This window comes from Halictus rubicundus, chromosome 15, assembly GCF_050948215.1.
Source record: "Halictus rubicundus isolate RS-2024b chromosome 15, iyHalRubi1_principal, whole genome shotgun sequence".
NCBI classification, from domain to species: Eukaryota; Metazoa; Arthropoda; class Insecta; order Hymenoptera; family Halictidae; genus Halictus; species Halictus rubicundus.
The window spans coordinates 6,465,226-6,473,458 of NC_135163.1; the positions used below are offsets into that span (position 1 = coordinate 6,465,226).

The 8,233-nt window shown below is 38.2% G+C and overlaps 1 protein-coding gene across 1 annotated transcript in view; it reads right to left on the bottom strand.

Moving 5' to 3' along the window:
• Window positions 1-7,899, bottom strand: part of Ttll5 (Tubulin tyrosine ligase-like 5) — a 64,418-nt gene extending 56,519 nt beyond the window's left edge. Inside the window, exon 1 of the mRNA XM_076801233.1 lies at window positions 7,743-7,899. The gene's annotated coding sequence lies outside the window, so the exon portion shown is untranslated. The remainder of the gene's footprint in view (window positions 1-7,742) is intronic.
• Between the last annotated feature and the right edge of the window lie 334 nt (window positions 7,900-8,233).

Here is an 8,233-nt window from a genome sequence, read left to right on the forward strand (position 1 = left end):
AAAGCTCTTCGGTGGTCGCTCGAATTTTCTGGCTAAGGCAAAAGAGGTCTCCGATCGCCCCAGGGCGGATTTGCTTTTGTTATAAAGAGCCTTCAAGAGAAACTGTACGTCCGGAAGATGGTGGCTCTCGAGGGATTCGGTCTCGAGGACTTCGAGATCGCTGGGAATCGCTTAGACGCCGCAATAAGGAGGGGAATTTATTAAAAAGTCCCCAGGGTAAGCTATTTTTGCCCCCTAATACACGGTGGCTGCAGCATTCACCCTTTCCGATCCGAATTTCTCTCTTTTATCTTAGAACTTGCTTCGACGTCATACAATTCAATTTCTAATTTGAATCCTAATTTGAATCCTAATTTGTACTAGAGTTTCAACTAGAATTTCAACTAGAATTTCAACTAGAGTTTCAACTAGAGTTTCAACTAGAATTTCAACTAGAATTTCAACTAGAATTTCAACTAGAATTTCAACTAGAATTTCAACTAGAATTTCAACTAGAATTTCAACTAGAATTTCAACTAGAATTTCAACTAGAATTTCAACTAGAATTTCAACTAGAATTTCAACTAGAATTTCAACTAGAATTTCAACTAGAATTTCAACTAGAATTTCAACTAGAATTTCAACTAGAATTTCAACTAGAATTTCAACTAGAATTTCAACTAGAATTTCAACTAGAATTTCAACTAGAATTTCAACTAGAATTTCAACTAGAATTTCAACTAGAATTTCAACTAGAATTTCAACTAGAATTTCAACTAGAATTTCAACTAGAATTTCAACTAGAATTTCAACTAGAATTTCAACTAGAATTTCAACTAGAATTTCAACTAGAATTTCAACTAGAATTTCAACTAGAATTTCAACTAGAATTTCAACTAGAATTTCAACTAGAATTTCAACTAGAATTTCAACTAGAATTTCAACTAGAATTTCAACTAGAATTTCAACTAGAATTTCAACTAGAATTTCAACTAGAATTTCAACTAGAATTTCAACTACAATTTCAACTACAATTTCAACTACAATTTCAACTACAATTTCAACTACAATTTCAACTACAATTTCAACTAGAATTTCAACTAAAATTTGAACTAGAATTTTCCCTGCTTCAACTCGAATTTAGATTCACATTTGACCTAAAATTTAAACTTCAATTCGCATTTGATTTCGAGCTGTTTGAACCGAATGTAAATAATTAATGAATAAATTAGAAATTTACTTGAACGATGAAACAACAAAAGATTATGATCAAATTGAAAAGTAAAAATTTTGGATTAAAGCGGCCAACCCCTCTCGCTAGGCACCTCCCGTTTCAAATATCCGAGATATGCGACTATAGTAGACTGCAGCAGCTGACTGTACGGCAAAGTTTACATACCTTCTTCCCGAGCGAACAAGCACGTGATTTATGAATGGGAGGCACATGTTCCCGCATGGATCAGACCGTTGAAGAAATCTAGCCTCCGTGATAAAACGAGTCAAACAATCGGCACGATTCTTCAGCATAGTCGTTGCGTTTCCATGGATAAATAGGCTACCGAGAGATTAGGGTACGAAATTCGCTCAGTGTCAAGGTATGAAAAGGATAAAATCTGCCGTGCACAAGAGCACCGTGTGCAGCCCACGATGATACTTGTATGAAACAAGCTTCGCGAGATCCGATGCGGATAAAAACTGAGCGTAAACTATATCGCATGCCGCGCTTTACTGAAAATGGACCATTATCTCTCGAAGTATAGTAGTCACGGGAGGAACGAGATTCAATGAAAGTTACGCGGTACGAAAATACTCGTATTACTATGGGGCACCGGACTGCGGATTTTATGCATTCATAACTATGATATGCGGTGAAATAGGATATATGAAATCGATGTAAAATTCTTTTATTATCGGTCGAGTGCTCTGTATCCGGTCGTTGAACCTCGCATAATAGTCGGAAATAATTTTTGTGCAAGATGCTAGGATAATATCGTTAATATGTTGCAAATTCAAAAGCTAAAAATTTCACTTTTATATAAACGGAATTTCTCCAACCGATGGAGGTGATAAAAATAATTATTTAAATAAAAGGAAATTTTTAATACACCACGTTCCTAAGACGGACTCAAAAGTAATAAATAATTTCCCTCTAGGGTCAGATCACACTGGGCAGGTAAGACGGTGAGAGCCCGTAACCGCTACATGCAAAAAAAAGGGTAACCAAATTCTGCCGAAAAGAAAGCGAGCTAATAAAAACGCGGTAATAAAAATGAGACGACTTTCGGTTATCGAAGGTCCAGGTGATGCCGCCCATTTATTGCCATAAACAGTTACGATATATACACGGAAAAATTTCTAATTATATAAACACATTACGGAAAAATTTCTAATTATATAAACACGTTCAAATGTGCTCGCAATGCTCTAAAAACAAAAATATATACCGTCGTATGGAAATCGCTTCCCCAATTACATCGAAAGAAATCAAGCGGAAAAATTCCTTTCCTCTCCGAAATTAAATTCCTCCGAAAACTGCGAAACGATTGCACAAAAGGACTTTACAACCACAACAAATTAATATTCGGACGATATTTACAGTACCGATTTTCTACACCCAGCGAGCAGAATTGACCTCGGTTTCTTTGAATTTCGCAACGATCTTCGCCCGCGTGGATCGCGATCCGAATCGTAATCGAATCGCGCGGCGCAGATCGTTCCGTGACGCCTCGGTTCAATTAGAATCGATTAACCGCACGAACGGATTGCTGTCTCTTTCCGTGCGCGGGACGTCTTCGCCTATGGCCTGAGGGGTTCGAGGACTGAGGGCAGAGAGAGAAGGACAACGCCGAAGAAGGTAGGGCAGAGAGAGAAGGGACAACGCCGAAGAAGGTACGGGAGAGAGAGAGAAGGACAACGCCGAAGAAGGTAGGGGAGAGAGAGAGAGAGACAGAGGATATCGTTTGTCATTTTAAATCGCGCCACGTAACACGCTCTCGCGCGAGGGGTTTCCTCACGTGGCCCGCGAAACATTTTGCGCTACACGGTAATTCGTTTTACGAGAGGCACGAGAGCGAGCAGGGCGAATTCGGCCAGCTGCGTTTCACCTGTAACCGGCAACACGAGGCCCGACGGTGTTTCTTTTTTTTTTTTCTCTCTCTCTCTCTCTCTCTCTCTCTCTCTCTCTCTCTCTCTGTTCCGTTCTGTACTGGTAACCGGCACCGGTTTTCTCTTTTAACCGACGGCTACGGCCGCTCGTCACGATAGAAATCGCGCCCAGTATAATTGGAGGGTAATGATACTACTCTCTGTGCGATAACGAGCCCAACGGGCCCTGTAAACAAAGGTTTGAACCCGGTTGACCGAGCAGTATTGTCCGGGGAAAAATATTGCACGCGGTGCTGGTAGATTTCCCTTTTTTTTCTTCTTAACACAGCTGTGCGATTAACCCTTTGCACTCGGCGCTATTTTCGTTCTAAAACTAAATTTTTCTCTTCCGTCTTAGAATATTTTCATTTTATTCGTACGAAACTGATCCGATTTCTACATATAATATTTAAATGATTAGTAATCTGTTAAATACAAATTTTTGTAATGTAACAAATATTTTGTAAAATTTCTCGTAATTTCTTTGAAATAATAACACAATAATTTCTAGTGGTGCTTCAGAGTCACCACTCGAGTGCAAAGGGTTAAGAGTTAAAAGAATTTCGGGCGAGAAATGATAAAAGAATTTTAGGATATTCTGTGCAATTTATTAACCCTTTGCACTCGGCGCTGTTTTCAATCTGGAACTAAATTTTTCTTCCGTCTTACAAACTGTTCATTTCATTCATACGAAACCGTTCCGATTACTACATATAATATAGAAATGTTTAGTAATCTATTAAATACAAATTTTTGTAATGTAACAAATATTTTGTAAAATTTCTCGCAATTTCTTTGAAATAATACCACAATAATTTCTAGTGGTGCTTCAGAGTCACCACTCGAGTGCAAAGGGTTAAGAGTTAAAAGAATTTCGGGCGAGAAATGATAAAAGAATTTTAGGATATTCTGTGCAATTTATTAACCCTTTGCACTCGGCGCTGTTTTCAATCTGGAACTAAATTTTTCTTCCGTCTTACAAACTGTTCATTTCATTCATACGAAACCGTTCCGATTACTACATATAATATAGAAATGTTTAGTAATCTATTAAATACAAATTTTTGTAATGTAACAAATATTTTGTAAAATTTCTCGTAATTTCTTTGAAATAATACCACAATAATTTCTAGTGATGCTTCAGAGTCACCACTCGAGTGCAAAGGGTTAAAATCACGGAGAGAATTACCTGAAGTTTTTTTTTTGTGAAATTCTTTGTTAAAATCGCTCGCGAATGTTCCGAGTTCCATTCGGCGGGTACCTGCATAAAAACAGCCCTATTTTTATCTCCAAGTATGCACATCCGTAATCGCGTTTCCTGCGAAGCTCGAGAAAAATGCGATTATCGATGCAGTGCCGCGTACGGTACAACTTCTTTCGAACAACAGCGATAAGGAGCGCACTATACCTGTGAACCCCGCACGTTAGAACGCTACAGCGACGTTCGCGCGGAATTTTTTTTTCGAAATCGAAAAGAAAATGTTCGATTACTAATTTGTCAGTAATTACTAGACTGCGGATTTTATGGATTTATGACAAAAATGTGTAGGCGTTTCTTAACACAGTAAAAACATTAGAAAAATTTGAAAATGCTATTATTTTCAACCTATTAAACATATTCAGAAATGAAATAAATTTCTATTTTACTCCAGTTTGTTGCAATTCAGGTAGAAAATTTTAACTTTGCATAAAGATCCGCAGTCTAGTAATTACTAATTTGTGGATTTTTGTGGAAATAGGTCGAACCATAAATAATTTCTGTTTTAATATCCCTAGTGAAATAAAAAAAAAATTTAAAGATATTAGAACAAAATTTAAAAATACATCATTTCCGAATTTTTCAAATGATTGAACTAAAAACTAGATTCTCATCTATTTTTTTTTTTGTAAATGCAATTAAGTTAAAAAAAATGTTATTTTGTATAAAGATCCGTAGTCTACTTATTGCAATTTATTCCTGCAAACAGAAATTATTTATGTCAGTCTAATAAATATTTATAGGATGCTTTATAAAAATTGTAAGCAAAACCTTTCTATCCTTTATTTAAAAATTACATTCCAGAGTATAAAAATCTAATTACTTAAGGGAAAGGAATTCCATTTTGTTTACAATTCCGATGAAGCATTCTATAAATATTTACTAGCCCAACAATGAGTCGTAAATAATTTGTATATTTATAGAATGCTTTATAGAAATTGTAAGCAAAAAAGAATTCCTTTCCTATCCTTTATTAAAAAATTACTAAAATCTAATTAAAGGGAAAGAATACCATTTCGTTTACAATTTCAATACAGCATTCTATAAATATTAAACCAACAATGAGTCGTAAATAATTTTTATATTTTCAGGAACAACTTGCAAAGTAGACTGCGTATCTTTATACAAAATAAAAATTGCCTAACTTAATTATTGTACCTACGAGAAACTTTTTTTTCGAAACTAATTGTCAAAGAACCAAAATTACAACGAATGCATACAACCGACGCTCTAACTAAAAATCTAACTAAAAAACTAAAAATCGTTGTTTCGCCTCGATAAAATCGAAGAGAAAATTCTTAATACGATTTGCTCGGACTGAAAATTTCGTTGCGCGTTCGATGAAGGACTCTGGTGCAACGCGGTGCAGCCTAGAGCCGCGCATGCAACGAGTTTACCCCGGCTGACTGCGTTATCGTCTAGGACATCGGTTTTAATTGGCCGCGTTGCAAAATCCACGAAAGTATCTTCGGTGGAGAGAGAAAAAAAGCAGGCCAATACACCGGGGCACATTTGTTTCATTTCACTCCATCGAGTTTCCAATCAGGTCGCTACTGACCACCACCGGCTTCAACTGATTTATCCGAGGGTGAATTAATTCATTGGTCTGTGTCAAACTTGCCAACGGTAAGTCCTGTGCGCCGAATCCGTAAACAAAGTTCCAAATGCTCGGAGTTGAAACTCGATCGAACACTATTTCGGACTTCCGGTTGCGCCAAATATTTGCAACCCTCTCGAAAGAAAAATAATCTTGTACTAATTCAAGCAGAAATTTCCTTCTTTAATTATTTTACGCGAATCCGATAGAAATAGTATCTTTTATTCAATTTTAAAAAATAAAAATTCGTTTTACTAAAATTACCTGCAATTTACTGTCCCAAATGGTGAATTTTGAGGTCACTAATAGTTTTATAATATTACAATTTTTTTATAATGCTATCGGGTGGCTTCAAGTAATAACCTAACGAGAAAAGCTCTTCAAATTGCGAAAATCAATGGGGTTCTTATGGGATTTTCCTGGAGGTTGAGCACCTCTGGGGAAAATCTTCCGAATTCCCGTGCGCGAGATCGTCCCCCTAAAATAAAACCTAAAAATAACCGAATCTTCGAAGGTTAATTTCACCCCAATTTAATCCATCACACGCGCGCCTACGCCTATGCGTTACCGTTATATTAGATACATCGAACTAAAACCCGCCATTTTTGTCTAAAAACTTTCCCTCTATCACAGTTCTCTAAATAAAATCGAAAAATACCCGAAAGGGTTCGTTTCAATCCTCACAACAAACTGAAACTGCAAAAATTGCATAATATCTATATATATATCTGTCCTACACATCCCCAAAATTTCATAATCTTTTATTCTATTTCGAATTCTTTTATCGCGGACCCCCCTCCTTAAAATAAAACCTAAAAATAGCTGACTATTTAAAATATAATTTCCGAACCCTCGACGTTAACGGAAACAACGAAAATTGCACGATTGTGTATCTATAAGTGCCGTACACACCCCCAAAATTTCCCAATCGCCCGAATTCCCGTGTCGCAGATCTTCCCCCTTTAAAGAAACACGTGAAAAATGCTGGAACGCGGGCGAATTACAGGCACGAGCCTCGTGTCTCGGTGCTGCATCTCGTGTTTGTATACAAACACGTGTCTCGACCCTAATTGCCGACATTATACAATATGTGCTGTGTTTTAAGAAACATTTCCGCCTCGAAATGCTCGGGAACGGTGTTCGGTTTTACGAGGGAATCGAGCGAACTGGTAGCCGCCTCGACGAGCATTCGGCATGGCATGGCGAGCGGAAAATTCGTGACAGGATCGCATCGGCGTTGTATCTCTAACGTTTCGGAAAACTATTAGAAGAAACCCATGTGCCAGGACCGAAATAGAACGCGTAAAAATAAGCGATGCTTTTCGCCCCGAGTACGTCGGATGCAGGGAAGCAGACATCGCTGCCAGACTTCGATCTCTCTCTCTCTCTCTCTCTCTCTCCCTCTCACTCTCTCTTGAATTTAACAAAATCGCGAAAACCAGGTCTTTCGAGAAAATCCCGAGATGTCCAAAGTAAAAAATTTAACCGAGAAAAATACAGAAAACAGTTCCGGCATCGATAGGATAATTGTCAGAGAGTAAGATGACGGTGTGTCTACGTATGTATGCGTGTGACTTACTTTTTGTGAAATTTTCATGAAGATTCGAGGGAGGAAGAAAAACGATCCGAACGGTCCATACAGCCAGCTGAGAGGAAAAAGGATGATGCTTGTCAACCTGGCAGACGACGTGCTGCCCGCGTGCTCGACGACACTCACACCGAGATACACCGATGTATTTAATTAAGCTTTTTGACAGTACTCACCAGCATGCGACAGCACGAGCAGCTTTTACCGGGCCGGCGGACGAGTGAAACATCACTATCAATAATTCACTTTAATTTACAGCGGGATAAGGAGAAAACTTGCGACGAACCGCGGCCATACCGTATGGCAGCTCGACGAAGACTGCCTCTATCAACCGAAAGACGAACTAACGTAAGTACATGCCCGAACAAAAGTTCTGACCTTGCCTGTGGAGACCGTAGCCCCACCTTTTATTGTCCGTAGTATGCGGGCCGGCTTGCGCGATGAAAGCCGCGCGCCGAGGCAATTTATTGCCGATACCCTCATGCGATTTATTGCCCTACCTGTCCCCGGTTTATTCGTCCCAAACGCCTACAATGGTATGCGAGCTTTTCTGTACGGTGATGTAGCGGGGAATTTAAACGTTTAAAAATTCTGTAGAATATATATTTCCCAATGTACACATCTGTTTGCTATTAATTCGAAATGTTTACAGAATCGTATGAATCTT